The sequence below is a fragment of the Macrobrachium nipponense genome, chromosome 17 (assembly GCF_015104395.2).
Source record: "Macrobrachium nipponense isolate FS-2020 chromosome 17, ASM1510439v2, whole genome shotgun sequence".
Lineage (NCBI taxonomy): Eukaryota > Metazoa > Arthropoda > Malacostraca > Decapoda > Palaemonidae > Macrobrachium > Macrobrachium nipponense.
In genome coordinates this window covers 67,851,198-67,867,618 of record NC_087210.1, presented here as the reverse complement: position 1 = coordinate 67,867,618, position 16,421 = coordinate 67,851,198, and the positions used below count along the sequence as shown (strand labels likewise).

The 16,421-nt window shown below is 36.4% G+C and overlaps 1 long non-coding RNA gene across 2 annotated transcripts in view; it reads right to left on the bottom strand.

Annotated features, from left to right (window-relative positions):
• LOC135196288 (uncharacterized) overlaps positions 1-16,421 on the bottom strand; it is a 26,456-nt gene extending 10,035 nt beyond the window's left edge. For both annotated transcript variants that reach the window (XR_010310362.1, XR_010310363.1), the window contains exon 1: positions 16,246-16,421. This is a non-coding gene — a long non-coding RNA (uncharacterized LOC135196288). The remainder of the gene's footprint in view (positions 1-16,245) is intronic.

The window sequence follows — 16,421 nt, the reverse complement described above, 5'->3', positions numbered from 1 at the left end:
AGTTATTAGGTATGGTGGGAGAAAGACACACACATACGGGGTATATAAAAAAAAAAAAGAAATCTGAGCAGTTTATATCGTTGTAATGAAGATTGTTGTCTCACTTGTAATATAAGTTTGTTTATTAAGGTTCCATTTAACTTTCGGCCAAGACGTTATCCTACCGCCGTGTCTATTATTATATATCGGTCATATTCATTACACAATACTTAAAATGTATCAACATTTTAAAGTTATATTGGTATTGCCGAAAATCACGAACATAGATATTTTAACCTTATCATGTAAGCCAAGTTTACAGCACCGGTTGCAGTGCGTTTCCTACAAATTCTACAATAGGAAGCTATAAAGAGAAGCGAAGCAGCGCTTGATTCTCTCTCTCATACTAGCTAACTTAGTGACCTGATGTCACCTAGAAAAACCCCTGCGCTCAGTATGCAGTTCTGATATGTCATTAGAGTATTCAGGAGGATCAGTGACCCATTAATATCGAAGATTGCCCTTCCTGACAATACCCATAAGCATAACCAGAGCAAAGAAATTTCTCATCTCTGATACTGTAATGTCATACCACTCTTGTTCCCTTGAGTGTTCGCTAACTATATTACCCCATTTCAGAACATAAAATTAACGATTGAATCTCTCTACAGTCAGTTCCATTATAGAATCATTAAAAAAAGAATAAAAAAAACTTTATTCCTGATATACTTTCATTAAAATCGAAGGTGTGCGGCAAAAAATTATCACCACCAATCCTTTGCCACACAAGATTATCTGGTTTGACATTTCTGACAACCTCCTAAGTCACCCTTAAACCCCTCCCCCGCGCAGTTCATACAAATGGAAGACGATCAGTGCAAACGTCCAGCTAGACCTCTAATAAGGCACTAAGTAGTACAGAAACAATATCGATACAATATGCTATGAAGGCGGGCAAATTTAAAAACTTAAGAACGTCACATGACGTAAACATGTGAGGGACGACTTCTGCAAAACGTCATATGACGTGGTTGACCTTTTAAGGGTTAACTGTTGTTTTTCTAAAATTATGTATGCACTGATATATTATAGACTATATATTTCGTTGACCTCAGGTGATACGTGAAGTCATTTGGGGTTTCCTTATAGTGGCTGACATAAAAAAAAAAGGAGTATCATCTACTGAATTGACAGTTACCTTTTAAAATAGCCTACAGAGCATATGACCCCTATACTCAGAAACGACAACGACGGCCAAAAAATATGCCACATTTTTACTCTTGTTCATATAACTTAAGTTTTAACCAAAGATACAACATTGAAAATATCAGTAGGATATAAAGTATTACATTTCATATAATGGAAACTATTTGAATAGACTCCAAGAAGCTAATAGGCGAAAATAAGCAGCTTAGTATCATATCTGTATCGGCCACACCAGTGAACAAAGTATGCAGGTAAGGCAATTTGCCAATACTGTTACCGACCTCACTGCATGAAAACAGTGCTCGGCGAGTCATTCAATTCTATAATTAAATGCTGTTAACAAGAAATGGTGATTAGGAAGACATCAAAAACATGTGGGGCACGAGTAAGTAGAAAAGTTTACTGCAATACTCTCAATAATGTATGGAGGCATTATGCCATTTTTTCTTTACAGATACTTCGAATATTATATCAAGAATATCATGGTTATAATAAAAACTAGTAGTGAATTATGTTTATTAAAAACATATAATCAAATAACTAGTGAGAACAAAATGAGAACATTTTATGTCCTATTACAAAAAATATAACATTTATATTATACAATCTAATACCTTGACCATCCATCCTCTCTCTCAGTCACTTCCCTCAATCTGTCGGGCATCGAATGAACTAGGTTGAAAATATGCTGCGGTCTCCGTCTGAGAGTTTCCCACTGAGAGTTGATGTGAGCCATGAGTTGCTGTGTTGTTCTATGTTCCATTTTCCATGTGTTCACCATCTGGGCCCACACATGTTACATCACACTCATATCTGTTCCTTTGCTCGGCCATTTAAGAAGGAGCAGGTTATCCTGTCCGGCAAACCACTCTTGAACAACGCGAGCAGTGTGAATGGGACTCTGGTCGTGCATGAACAGGATGGGCCCTGGTGGGAAGGGAAAATTCCTTTCTCGTAACGAAGGCAAGGAGGTGGTTTGCAGCAGCTCAACATACTTAGCTGCTGTAAATCGTCCCTCGATTTGGTACACATCACCCATACCATGCACACACACACCCAGCCCAATACGTTGCAGGTGACATGGCCGGATCAAACCACCTCAACGATGTTACGGGGTTCATATCTGAATGAGAGAAAAAAAATGGGGGTGTATAAATATAAATCATATTTATACCTTTGGAGAATTTAAATTCTCAGTGATGAACAACACTGAAAGAATTTTATTGTCTAATTATTTATTTAATTATATTTGAGGAAAAAGAGCAAATGATGTCACTGTCCCTTACCTAATACTTATCTCAGAAATAGCACTCTTATTTATGTTTACTCCCTTTCTATATTTTGACAGTCCACTTCCGTGGAACAAAATCTGAAGATTAATAATTAATATAAAGAAGAATGCAATAGATAATTGATGCAAGTAATTATTTTGCTTATCATACAGAGTTCTATTTGTTCGCCAACAATGCAGCTTCCCATGTGATGTGGACGCGAAGCACTTCTTGTCAGTAGAGATGACCCGGCCCCAAAAGTCCAAACCCTTATCAGCATGACGTTGGGCAAAATCAAGCCTTCCCACCTTATGTCGCTCCGTCAAGAGCTCCTTCGTTGCTGGAGTTCTGTGATGAATCCCAGCAGCGTGGAGTCTGCGTCGTACTGTCATCGATGACACTTCTAATCCAAGGTCTTCACGGATGGCCTTGGAGCTGGTTAAGGGTTGCTCTCGAGCCGCCCTGATAATGGCGTCATCCTCAGCTGGAGTGGTTTTCCGTGGACCCCCTGGCCTAGCTAAGAGAACATACTATCTTAAATGTTTAACTTATAATTTATATAACATCGCAATCAATTCTAGATTCTTCGAATTTTGTACTCGATGGATTGATCATAATTTAGTAAACATGGCTGTATAGTTTTGGTTTCAAAAGCATATCAAATAGAACGTGATTACATATTTCCATAATATTCTCAATTTGGTTGGTGGTTATCAAAACTGTAAATCATTCCTGAGCCATCACTGAAAGTACATTTAATATATAAACTATAGCTATCATAAGACGCATAATGACTGTGACGGAGTGGGCACAAATAAAATGCTCTTATAGGCTTAATTTTATCGAGACAACTCAATCGACTATCTAACTTTGTTCATGGTTGAGGTTAGCAAGGACCAACCACCCACCGGTGAGGAATTATGGAGGTGCACCTGAAATATTACTGTGGTGTTGGAATGGCTGTGGATATCTGTAGTCTAACCAAAATTATGATAGTGAGACGAAATAATAGAAAGACACTTTCACATTAAATAAGCAAGATTAAATAACCATGAACAATGTAACATATCCACCAATCATTCAGATAAAACAACGTACACAAGTCATTCAAGTTCCCACTCTCCTCCCACCTTCTTATCCACAACTGTACTGTGGTGGGGGACACACCAACATCACGTGCAATGGCTCGTATCGAGAAGCCATTGTCGCGTAAAGTGACAATTCATCCTCGCAGCGCCAGATTTGTGTCCCTTCGATTCATTGTGAGTGGTTATGAAGTCTGACCCATTTAAAATCCTGCTGACGACTTCACCTCTGTTGGGATTCAGACTCTTTCGAGTCAAGTAAAACAATACCATGCTTCACATATCATTATATCGTTCCTTGATTGTAGGATTAGCCAATAGGGATCATAATCACCATGGTATGAAATAAAGATACTACTGTTAAATATAATATGCTCACGTAATTATTGTTCCTGTTAATAATTACATTGAGAACTGACTACTCGTTGACCACTGCTTCGTAAAATGAGCTCGGTAAAAGTGTTCGCGAATTCTCTAACCTATTTCTCTGTAACTAAGATTCGTATAAGTAGGAGATTTTGCTATTACTACACCCCAAACCGTAATTTATAAGAGTATCATGAATCACAAATGATAAAGAATAGACACTTGTCCTGTACGAAGAGGCAATTGATTAGCCAGAAATGTATATGAACACAACAGTATAAAAAAAACTTCGCCTACCCTCTCCCTTCCCTAACCTCTCCTCCCCCTCCCTTCTCTCTCTCTCTCTGAATGTTACTTCAGTTTTAGTATATTTTTTACGATTTTTTATCTATTTAATCTAATAATGATAATTTACAATGTTGTATATATCTAACAATACACTCAGGTCTTACCTGCCAGCAAGGCTAGCATTACGGTACGGTTGATATTTAGCCTATGTGTACGGTACGGAATGACAATTTTACCAAAGTACGGTACGGTACAGTTCAGGTACGGAAAAAATTTGCAAATTCCGTACCGTACTACCTTACCTTAGGCATGGATGTATTACTTTTGGTCTACGTTGAAAACAAGGGGACAATATTAATTATTAATAATAATAACCAGTAATATAGCATTTTTAAGACAATATTAATTAATTATTAATAATAACCAGTAATATAGCATTTTAAAAGTTTTTTTTACTATTATTCTTAGCATCAGCAGTAGTAGTAGCTAATACAATTTTTATCTTAAGGTCAAACATTTTTTCTTTCTTTAGTGACTATTGACTTGGGTTAGGAGTAACTGATTATTAGAGAGAGATTTCTGCATATATGGTGGAGTAGTAGAACGATAGACACTGTGATTGATAGTAAAGCTACTGTTATACTTGTGTTTGGTTACCTCCTCCGCAATCTTCATTTGGACTCAAGGCATCAGCCATATGCTTGCATTACGAAGGTGAAGAAGAGATGGCCGCCCAGGAACATAACTGTCGGCATGGTAGCAAAAATCCGTTTGTCACGCAACTTTTCAACGTTTTTTTTTCTTTTTTTAGCAAAGAGAGAGCCGCCAATTGCCTACAGATTGGTTTGAATAGGTAACTGGTTATAGTTGCTCTATGTGTTACAAATAAAAATTGAGCATTTTTACCGGACATTCATTAGAGTTTAAAGCCTTGATTATACTGAAAAATTATAGCAAAATCTCGTACTGATACCAGTCTCCATTACTGTTATTGACCAAAAACGTGACTGCACTGTCTGTGGAACCCACAGTAAGAGAGCTTTACCAATTACAAATAAACATTACCTTTTATTCAGGCTTGGAGTAATTGTCATCTATTTGAAATGTTTTTAATTACACGTTTTGAAATTACCTGTAATTGCGTTTGTTTTTATTTATACTTAATGGTAATTGTAACTGAAAAGTTTTGTTTTGAGTCGCTACCCAATTTATTTATTATATTATTAAGGGAGAATCTTAACAAGCCAGCTTCCAATTCTAAAAAAAATTTGATTCCATTTATTTCCTTTTTTGTGCAAAAAGTTGTGAAATTTTTTTTCCAACATTTGAGTTTTGTATTTTACTATTATTTTCTTATAATCTGCATAATAATTTTCAACACAATAAAGATACTAACAATTTACTTAGGCAAATCATAGGATGTTAACGATAATTTCTGCAGGTTAAAATATTTTAGATATGTTTGTTTTGTATTTATACTAAACGTATTATAAGTTACAACTTACAATTGTTGCAGAAATTGACTGTAAAAGGACACCAAACTCAAGTATAAAGTCTTTGCAACTATCTGCATTTTTTAAAGGAAATAGGTGTGCGAAATGTAATTGAGTAAAAATTTCTATATATGTATTTGTAGCTGTGATTACAATTTTGAAATATCAAAATTGTTAAGTTATACTAATGATTGTATTTGATATTGTTCCCCATCTTGTAATTGAAGTTGTAATTGCAATTCGATAACAGGTCAGGTAATTATGATTCTAATTGTAACAGACATAAAGCAAACGTAACTACCCCTAACCTGTTTATATTACATAAAATATGCGACAGTAGCTACTTCATACGAAATGGATGAGCATAAAACTAATGGGAACAAAAATAATTTTTTTTTATGTATACATGGGAGAAAACTGATTAGAAATTCAGTTATTTTTCCACTGCACTTCGGCTTCTCTCGGGGCACCTGTGAATTGTTCAATCTTTAATAAATCGACTTTATCTTTCTCGGGATCTATGGGGTTCATGTCTGCACCCTTATTTGGCCAGTCAACCAATTCAAATCCTCTCGACCTTGAAACCATTCCTGGACTATTCTGGCCGTATGGATGGGGCAGCCGTCATGAATGAAAATGACAGGACTAGGTGGAAATGGATAATTCCGCTGGTTAAGTGAATGGAAGAAGAAATCCTGTAGAATTTCAACGTATTTTTCACTGGTGAAACCCTTCAGTCATGGTGATCTCACATATACCATGTAAGGAAATCCAGGCCCACACGTTTACGGTTACAAGCTACTCCTGGCCACTTTGTAAATGTTTCCTCGGTGGTATCTGAAGGAAAACAATCTGATTTTTTTTTTTTTTTTTTACAATTTACACGTTGCTTTCCGTAACAGGGAAAATAATGATATATCGTTTGGGGAAATGTAATGCTAAGTAACAACCCCTGCATTAAGGGGACCGTCCGCTATGATGTCTATTTTTTTTTTATTTATTACGCAAAATACATAATTTTCATATATGTTTTAGATATATATAATACCTTCATCATATCAAAATTTCAAGTAATTTGATCAAAAACTTTTCGTTTTATTAGCAAAAATCATGATTTAAACAAAAAAAATTGGTAGAGTTTTCTCCGCTCATATGACATCAGTTGTATTGAAAATCATACCATAAAAACTTCTTTAAATACGGAACAATTCTGTGACAGAATTGATTTTTTAATTTTTTTATTTATGAATTTTTTTTTGTCACAAAAAAATCTGTCACACAGAGGATTTTTATTTCTCTTTCCAATGATATCTTTCTCTCTAAAATTGGATGATAAATAACCGAGTAATGGTTACCGACAAGCGCATAAGTATGTTTTTGAGTTATGAGCTCCCAAAGATTTGCTATGTAAATTTTCGCTTTTTTCTTATAAAAGTCAAAACAACATTATTATAATTACTTTATTTGTACTTTTATTGTTGATTTCTAGATCCAATCATAGAAGCAGCTCCATCGCTTGCAAATCCTATACAATTTTCAAGGTTCATATCATATTCACACAACTTAATCTTTAGTAGCTCAAAAAGAGATTCTGCTGTTGCGGAAGATACAGGAAGCATGCCTAAAAAAGCAGTTTTGATGCCTACATTTTCAGAGAAGTACCTCGCCACTATACACAAGTGTTTCAGTATTCCAATATCTGTTGATTCATCTATGAGCAATACGAATTTCTTGTCCTTTATATCGTCTTTCAAATCTTCCTGGAATGCTGCACTTACTACGTTTTTTATTATCTGAGTGCATTTAGTACGATGCAGTCTTATATTTTCTAAAACACTTCCTTTTCCAAGATCTTTAATTACATCACTCAAATGATCAATGGCCATTACTGAACAGTGACAAGTAACTGATACTGCCAATTTTATTTCTGCTTTTTTAACCTCTTCTTCTGACGCTGATACTGTAGCTTTCTTTGTGACAAAAGAAGCAAGACTACTTTGATTCAAATCAGCTATCTTAGATTTGTGCTTGGAGGAAGCTTCATGTTGAGCAAAATTGTAGAGTTTACTTTTCACTGAACAATGACAGATTTTACAGAAAGCATCTTCACTATTTCCTGGTGCTTTTTGCAACCACACATACTTCTTTTCCCATTCCTTCTTGTACTTTCGATCACTGTCGTAAGAAGCCTTCCACTTCGGCATATTTAAAACAAGCGTTAGGCGCACACACAACTGTTAAATCATGAAATCACAGTCATTAGAATGATTAGATGCGTCACCAAAGGGTATATCATAACTACTAAGTTTCTCGGGCAAGGATGCAAAGCAAAGCAACGATTACAAGTATGTTCGGTTCGGGAGTTCGGTTAGTTTTATACCCGTCTAGGCCGCCTCATACTCGTACGACTGAGTTTGTTGCTCACACTCTCAGTGCAACAAACTGTTTTCCTATTACATTCTTTATAGAATAAAAAGCAATATTTTTGTTAATAAAGAGAATATTATTACAGATTCATTATATGAATTATGAAAACATCAAAAAAGGCCAAAAAATGGCCAGATAACAAATATGGCCAAACGTCTTCCAAAAAGGCCAAATTTCTCGTTTTTGGCCATAAAATGGCCAAGATGTCAACCCTGATTGCTACCAGATGTATGAGAATTTCGAAAACAATCTTAAAAAATCGCTGTATATGTGCAAAAGTAAACACGCAAAATCGATTCTGTCAAAATCAAGTCATACAGACGACGCAGTTACGATGACGTCATCATTTAAAAACCGCTATATCTTCATTATTTGTGAAAATAATTGGCTGAAACTTCTGGAAAGCATGCACGGCATGTTTCTGCATAGATACAAGTAATAACTCGATTTTCTTTTTTTTCAAGTTGACATGTCATCCGCCATAGCGGACGGTCACCTTAAGATAATGTTTATTAATCTATGAGGATTAATACTTCTTACAAGTTTGCCTCTTCCAACCTCTTGTACACTAAAACAGCTCGAAAGCTGATTAGTGGAATTCACGTTAAGAGAGGAACAGCACCACCTTTAGTAAACAGTGTTTCACAGACAATTAACAATTTATGATAATGAAGACATACAGAATTTTAAACGTTATCAATGACAGTAATGACCTGAGATGTTGCAATGCCAGTAACAGCCAATCAATCAATCAGTCTCAGTAATCATGTGATTTAATATATCACTTTGTTCAGTGATAACGATATCACTGCCACAACACCCCTATTACACGCTAACAGGTTTGTCATCCAATCATGGCTAAATTTTGATAGGTTATCTGTCCTCTGCTAGTAGTATTCGTTATAGTCTCCAAATGAACAGCAACATATAGTTCTCCGGGTGCAGATCGTCGCTCTACGAGAAAGTGGGCTTTCAATACTTGATGTTGCATAGTGTCTTGAAGTCTCTCTTACAACAGTAAATAAATAGAAAAGGAGGCACGCTTAGACTGGGAAATTGACCGACTTTGGATAGCATTTATTTATTTCATTTATTTATTAATTTTTTAAACTATAAAACTTATAAACCCGTAAAATTATGAAACCTAAATTACAGTTCCCTTGGTCTTGTTGAACTCTAATAGTGATTCTTTCTCTTTACTTCCCAGAATACCAAAAAGCGTTCCCATAAGTAAACAGGCTATAATCAATCTTGATTATCTAGGTATCTGCATGTTAATTATGTATTTCAGTTCGAACACCACCCGTTAGGATAACGACGACATTCGACGAGCAGCACATAAGAAGATCCTTTTACCAATACTATTGCTATTTGTGAACGTCTGGCATTAAATGTTTCGGCTATGACGGTGCGAAGACGTCTGCATGAGGCAGGAATACCTCAGAATTCCTGCTAAGAAGGAATTTCTCGCCGAACGGCATCGTGCTGATAGGCTTGCCTTTGTTCAACAGTTTGTGGGGGAGGATATGGAATTTTGGTCTCGGGTCATATGCAGTGACGAAAGGTCTTTTACTAGCAGAAGTCACGGCAGAATACATAACTGAAGACCGAGTAATATAAGGTGAGTTTCTATATTCATTAATAACGGTCAGACTATAATAATTATAAGCAAGGGTAATATTATAATCAAAAGATAATAATTTTGTCAATAACCATGTATTTTCCGCTAATTGAATTATATTGCCACGAGAAGTGTGAAAAAAATTCTTTATTGAAAAACCCCCATTAGTTATACTATGGCCAGCTTTCAGGCATTAAGCAAATGCATTATTAATGCTATGAATAATCACGTACGCAAACTTATAATATAGTGTACAGCCTGTTTACTGAATTAAAGAATATCATATATATAACGGACCGTCGCATGCTATTATAAGTATTAATCCTTGCAGATGAATAAAACTTCTAAACTTATTGCAAGAGTTTTTACTTAGCATTTTATTTCCCCAAACGATATAGCATTATTTTCCCTATTACGAAAAGCAAAGCGTAAATTGTTAAAAATTAGATATTTTCCCTTCAGATACTACAGAAGAAACATTTACGAGGTGACCAGGAATGGGCATGTCACAGTAAACGTGTGGGGCTGGATCTTCTTACATTGTATGGATGATATCACCAGGATTGAGTGGAGTTTCACTGGTGAAAAATAATTGAAATTCTTCAGGATTTCTAACTTCTTTTACTTCAACAGCGGAATAATTCCTCCCCACCTGCTCCTGTCATTTTCATTCACGACCGCTGCCCCATCCATACGGCCAGAATAGTCCAGTAATGGTTTCAAGGTGGAGAGGATCTGCAATTGCTTGACTGGCCAAGACAGACATGAACCTCAATGAGAATATTTAGGCTAATTTGGTAAAATGTTGGGAGCCTGAGAGGGAGAGGAGACCAGATCAACTTAAGGATCACTTGGAACACAATGGAAACTCTTCCACAACCGACCACAGATCGTCAGAAACCATGAATCTTCTATGCCTAACAGATTGCAAGAGGTGATGTAGAAGGAAAGTGGCTGGACTTCTCACTAATATTAAAAATAAAAGTAAAAATTAAAGTAAAAATTGAGTGTGAATATTTGGATTACCCCATGGCTTCCGCTGAACTTCTATGTCGTATGATATAAAAAAAATCGTAAACAGACCTATGCATATCGTTTAGCTCCAGGTCATGATTATTATAATTTATTTATTAGAAAGGTGAATTTGATATCTTAAAGGAGTTCAAAATCTAAAGGGAATTTCGCTATCCTGATTTTTTCTTTAAAAATTCTCTAAAAAGAAAACCCTGGGACAATGTCATCAAACTACATTTCTCCAAATAGCTCTTTACACAATGGACAGGTAAATGACTGAGGGGGCTATTTAACAATAGAGACGTCTGTCTCTTATCCTCACACGAATGATAAGAGCGAAAGGAATTTCTGTCCGTATGGCATTAAAACATGTACCACAATTAATACATAAGAAAATATAAGCCAAGTAGATATGTTTATCCATATCATGTAATAATTATTGTAATGAACGGCGTGTAGGGAATAACCTCTACAGTATATTCAAGAGGGAATACAAACCCAACCATGAATACATGAAACCTCAGAATATCAACAACAGTTTATCATTGGCAAACGAATTAAGTTTACCAAATGGGAATGGTTAAAAGTTTGCACCAAGTTTGGGAGTCGTCCTTCACTTTCCATTACACGTTGTGGAATTTTCTCTGTCCCTAGTAGTTTCATTTTGATTCCTCAGTAACGTCTACTCTCTCTCCTTTTCATTCTATATGTATTTACAAGAGAGAGAGTGAGTTTAACCCAATCCTTCTTCTTGTAAATGTTGTTGTATTCAGAAAATCTACAGTACTCTAATAATATTAGGATAAACACTAAAGACACGCAGGCATTCAAGATAAACAAGAAAATATTTCAAGTGGAGCTTTTCGTTGGCCATACACTGTCCACGAGCATATCTAGTACTTCGTCCACTCATCAGGGTCGCAACAGGCCCACCTTACCCCTAGCCCCCAACCCATTTCAGTTGTAGCAAAGCCAGGCTGAGGACATCGGTACAGCAAAAGCAAGAAGCTTGTCAGTTTGAATGACATTTTAGAATTCCAAAACCTATAAGACGGCTTAACAACAAGAACTCTATCCCCGACACCACTTGCCCCGCCCCCCCGAAATAAATATATATGCATATATTAGTTTACTCAAGTTGAAAGGGTATTAATGACATATCAAAACTGTATACTTAGCGCAGTAGTATTTCTAGAGGAAATGTAACTTTAAATTAGCTAATATGAGAGAGAGAGAGAGAGAGAGAGAGAGAGAGAGAGAGAGAGAGAGAGAGAGAGAGAGAGAGAGAGAGAGCTAAGGTGTCGGCCACTTTCAACACGTTCACTGAGTTTTTGGATATGTTCAATGAAGTGCTGCTGCGCTTCTCTTTATAGCTTCCTATTATATTATTGGTAGGAAACGCACTGCAACCGATACTATAAACTTGACTTACGTGATAAGGTTAAAATATCCTGTTATAATGTTCGTGATTCTCTCCAATACCAATATAACTAAAATTTTGATCAATGTTAAGTACGTATTGCGTAATGAATATGACCGATATATAACAAGAGACACGGTGGTAAGATAACGCCTTAGACGAAAGTTAAATGGAATCTTAATAAACCAACTTATATTAAAAGTGAGACAGTAATCTTAGTTACAACGATATAACCTGCTCAGATTTTTTTTTTTTTTTTTTTACTCCGTGCGTGTGTGTCCAATTATACCTAATGACTCCTCCCACTGAAAGAGTTCCAGAGCTTATTGGTGGAACTCTTGCTAAGAGAGGAAGAGTCCTCCCCCCATCCCCCTCATTAAACACTGTTACCATATAATTTTTCGAAGTCCCTCAAGAAGGTGTACCAGGGAAACCTGTGTCCAACTGTACATGTCATATGGATAACTACTGTCAGACCAGTAAGACGAAAAATAGATTACACGTATCTGAATAGATTTCATGAACAATGAAGTTTTGAGTTTATGAAATTCTGGAACATCAAGAAGTCTTAAAGCTTAAGCTGTCATTTTAGACTGTTGTACCTATAATTCATCTTTTATGATGCTGTATATAATTAATTATAACCTTGCAGTACAGAATTAGTTCCAAAGTTGTTAACGTAAAATGCAAAATAGCATAGCAAGAGAGAGCAACATGGGCGATTTATTAATTGCTGGCACCAGCAGAAGGAAATATTTTCCAGGTAAAAAAAAAAAAAAAAAATCCCATCGTATGCACCAATCAACTGGATGGCAAGGAGATTTTATCATTTTGAAAATTAGTGCAATGTACCCTGTTGCTATATTACAATTATCAGCTTCTTATTGACATCAACAGCTGTATCCACCATCTCTTATAAGGGTGATACAGCAAAGGCTGAACTGATAGTTAAAAGCAAATGCAATTACAAATTAATCGAACGCCTATTGTGTTTGAATCCCCCGATATAATTGATTAAATGATAATGCACTTAAAAAGTATTATTTGTGTCCTGAATTTCAACTTTAAAACGCCATTTAAGATGCAGACAATCAACTGAACTTTATGATTCAGCTGGTCTTGCACAAGTTCGAACTCCACAAGCGAGCATAACTTGTAGTTAGCTTAGGTCTCAATGGATGACAATTATTTTGTCACGAATACCTCCCAGTGAACCATTAATACTGTAAATTTTTGTTTTCTTTATTTTGCTACACAATGTATCTCTCAATGCATGGTAAACCTTTTCTTACTAAACAATATATCTCAGAACTGTGTGGAGTGAAATTTCACCCTCCAAACATCAACTTCCTTTAAGACTCCTCGATGCCAAGGTGGTCGTAAGTTATTCTAAAACAACGACCCCTCTACCTAACTTGTCCTGACCTAGGACTCATGGTGCTATAAACCACAAAGAAATTATTTAGAGATATATATGGGCCATTCATCATAATTGTCACTGTTCCCATTGGGAATGGGCAGTCCCAGGTACACCCTAACCTAATATCACACTATCACCTTGGTTTAAAATATATCCATCAGAAAACCATATTTGGAAACTTAAATTTTCTAAGTACTGTAGGTACATGCAGTTTTGAGAACCTGAGCAAGTGCAGCATTAACTGTTGAAAATTTTTTGCTAAAGAGAGTGACTGCAGACCTCATTTTTTAAATAACAACAACAACGCATTTGATTTTAATGTCACTTTAAAAACAAAAACTCACTTCATGATGTGCCACAAAGGATGTTAGTCAAAGATGGCACTACCAAGATTAATTCAAACTAATAGCATATGGCACTGACATAACTTTGTGGATGAATAAAAATGTTGAACTTATGTTAGTTACTTGTCCATAGAGAAATGAAATTTAAAAACTGGAGTTTTTTTCTAACCAACCATGATTGCAACTGCCTGTCCCATCACTTCTGATTGATATTCAGTTCAGCATTGTCATTAAGATTTTATCAGTATTCAGTATGTGTCCACCTTCGTCAAATGCTAAGCAAAATACATGTGCTGACCACACAATATAGAAATAGGTGTATGTATATAATACTTTGACCCAAGAAAGGCTAGTACTACACATATGGGTCCCAAATAGCTTCCCCCATGTTTAGCACTAGCACCTCTTGAGTAGGTGATGCTTAGGTGAATACACACTGGGTTAATACTGATGGAATCAAGAGCCACTTTCAATTTTACTCATTTTCAAATTATTTACTAGAATGCTATAGCTTGGTGTTTTTCAGCAAGCAGTTAGTATTATGCAATGTGGCCAGTGTGTGTATATCCACACGTCCTGGTGGTTAAGTCCAGCCTGTCGCTTCTCATCCTCAGGCAGCAATGCAATGATGCCACACCTCAATGAGATTGAGGTAGATACTGGTAATACACTTCTCAGGAAGCCACAAAGTAAGTTAAGAATGCACTCATGTATACTGTATAATATATAACACTATGGGGCAGGTTAGGCCAAGGAAAATGTGCCGGCCTCAGGAATCCCTATTGAAATTTAGATATTCTAATGTGTTTTCATGCATTTTCATATATGGGTAATGGACCAAAAGCCAAGTGGCTTGCAACAATTATTGGCAAAAATGTACAAAATACTTAAGCAAATGTTAAGATAGGATAGTTAAAATATCTGTCATGAAAGTAATGTACTAAAGGATTATCTACCCTTGGGAATCCTTAATAAGGTTATGTAAATGCACTGGTAATACAGCTGAATAATTTTGCTATGCGTGACAACCACAATGGGGGTTGCATCCTGCTAGGTCAGCGCACATTTTCCTAGGATAAGTAAAGTTAGGATTTATTCTTGTCTAAGTATATCTTTCACTTGCGTTTCTCTGCCCTGTTGCCAGAGCCTCGACCAAAAGAATTAATTGCCACGGAAGTAGTAATATGTGCCTTCAAACTGTATTTTTCTAAACCTTGAGGTAAATACTAATCACTGTGCACCATTATGTGGAGACAGGATGTCCTCTAGCCTGTTAATACCTGGCACCCTAGGTTAGGTTATGATGCATATCTCTGATTGACCCTATCACTTAGCATATGATGCTATATGTAAGGTTAGGTGAGTAAGCATATCTTTGTTTTACCCTATGAACTGTACAGTGCTGTAAGTCAGGTTAGATGGTCTTCACAGCAATTGGTGGACCTTTCCTGGACAGTGAACCCCTGGGGTTTTCTGTGGTCGTTATCTAGGACAAATATTTCTAAGGGGTCATTACAATATATTTGGTCTTAAGCTTGTTTGTATGGTAATCCCTAACGGGCTTGTACTAAACAAAGGTGAATACATACCAAGGTTAAAACCCTTGGAGGTCACTATCCAAGAAAGATCCTAATTTGCCAATAATGGACACAACTCCTTACTTTGGGCAGCATTCTCATAGGCTAACTGGCCCTACTAACTTAACCTACATACATTTTTGGCGATTTTATTGTTGATACACATGAAGTAGGCTAGCCTACATGGGTACTTTTTGGAATGATCTTAGGTACTTTATAGGAATAATCTTATGTTATTTCTGCATATACTAGTACTGCCTTTTAGGTTGGTAAACTAAATTCTCTGATCAAACCGTCCCCCTTGCCCCACAGGGCCACCCCCAACAAAAACTCGAGGTATTTCTACAGAAGCGTAATTTATTGTCCAGTCAGATTATCTTGGGGTTTGTGGATTTATTATAGGCAGTGTGGTAGATCTAGGGTACTTATCCGCGGCGGCCTAGACTATGGCAGTTGTGGGTTTTTCTATGCAGTTTTACCTACTGAACAAGAATTTTAAGTAATATTCATTCGGACGACTGTAATTAACCCCCGAGGGCCCAGTACTAAACACGGCGAAATACATTAGACGGACCCCAATCCCTACGATGTGGATGTCGTATCCACGGTTACGTTCCTTGCAGTCCGTGCGGACTGCTTCTGTAGAAATACCGGTTAGCCTAGTAATACATGGACCTACAATTCACCATCATCAAACATATGCATAACAAATAAAATAAAAGTTTATTTTCTACCTGTGGAAAAGCGAGGTAATCGCCGATCATGTTAAGCACACTTCATGATAACACAAGAACCAGTAACATCACAACTTAAAAGAATCACAGTTCGCAATTGTTGTTGGTACTCGGGCTGTCGGCCGGCACTAGGATATCACCGGCTCTCCGCAGCCCACCGGCCACCCAACACTTCA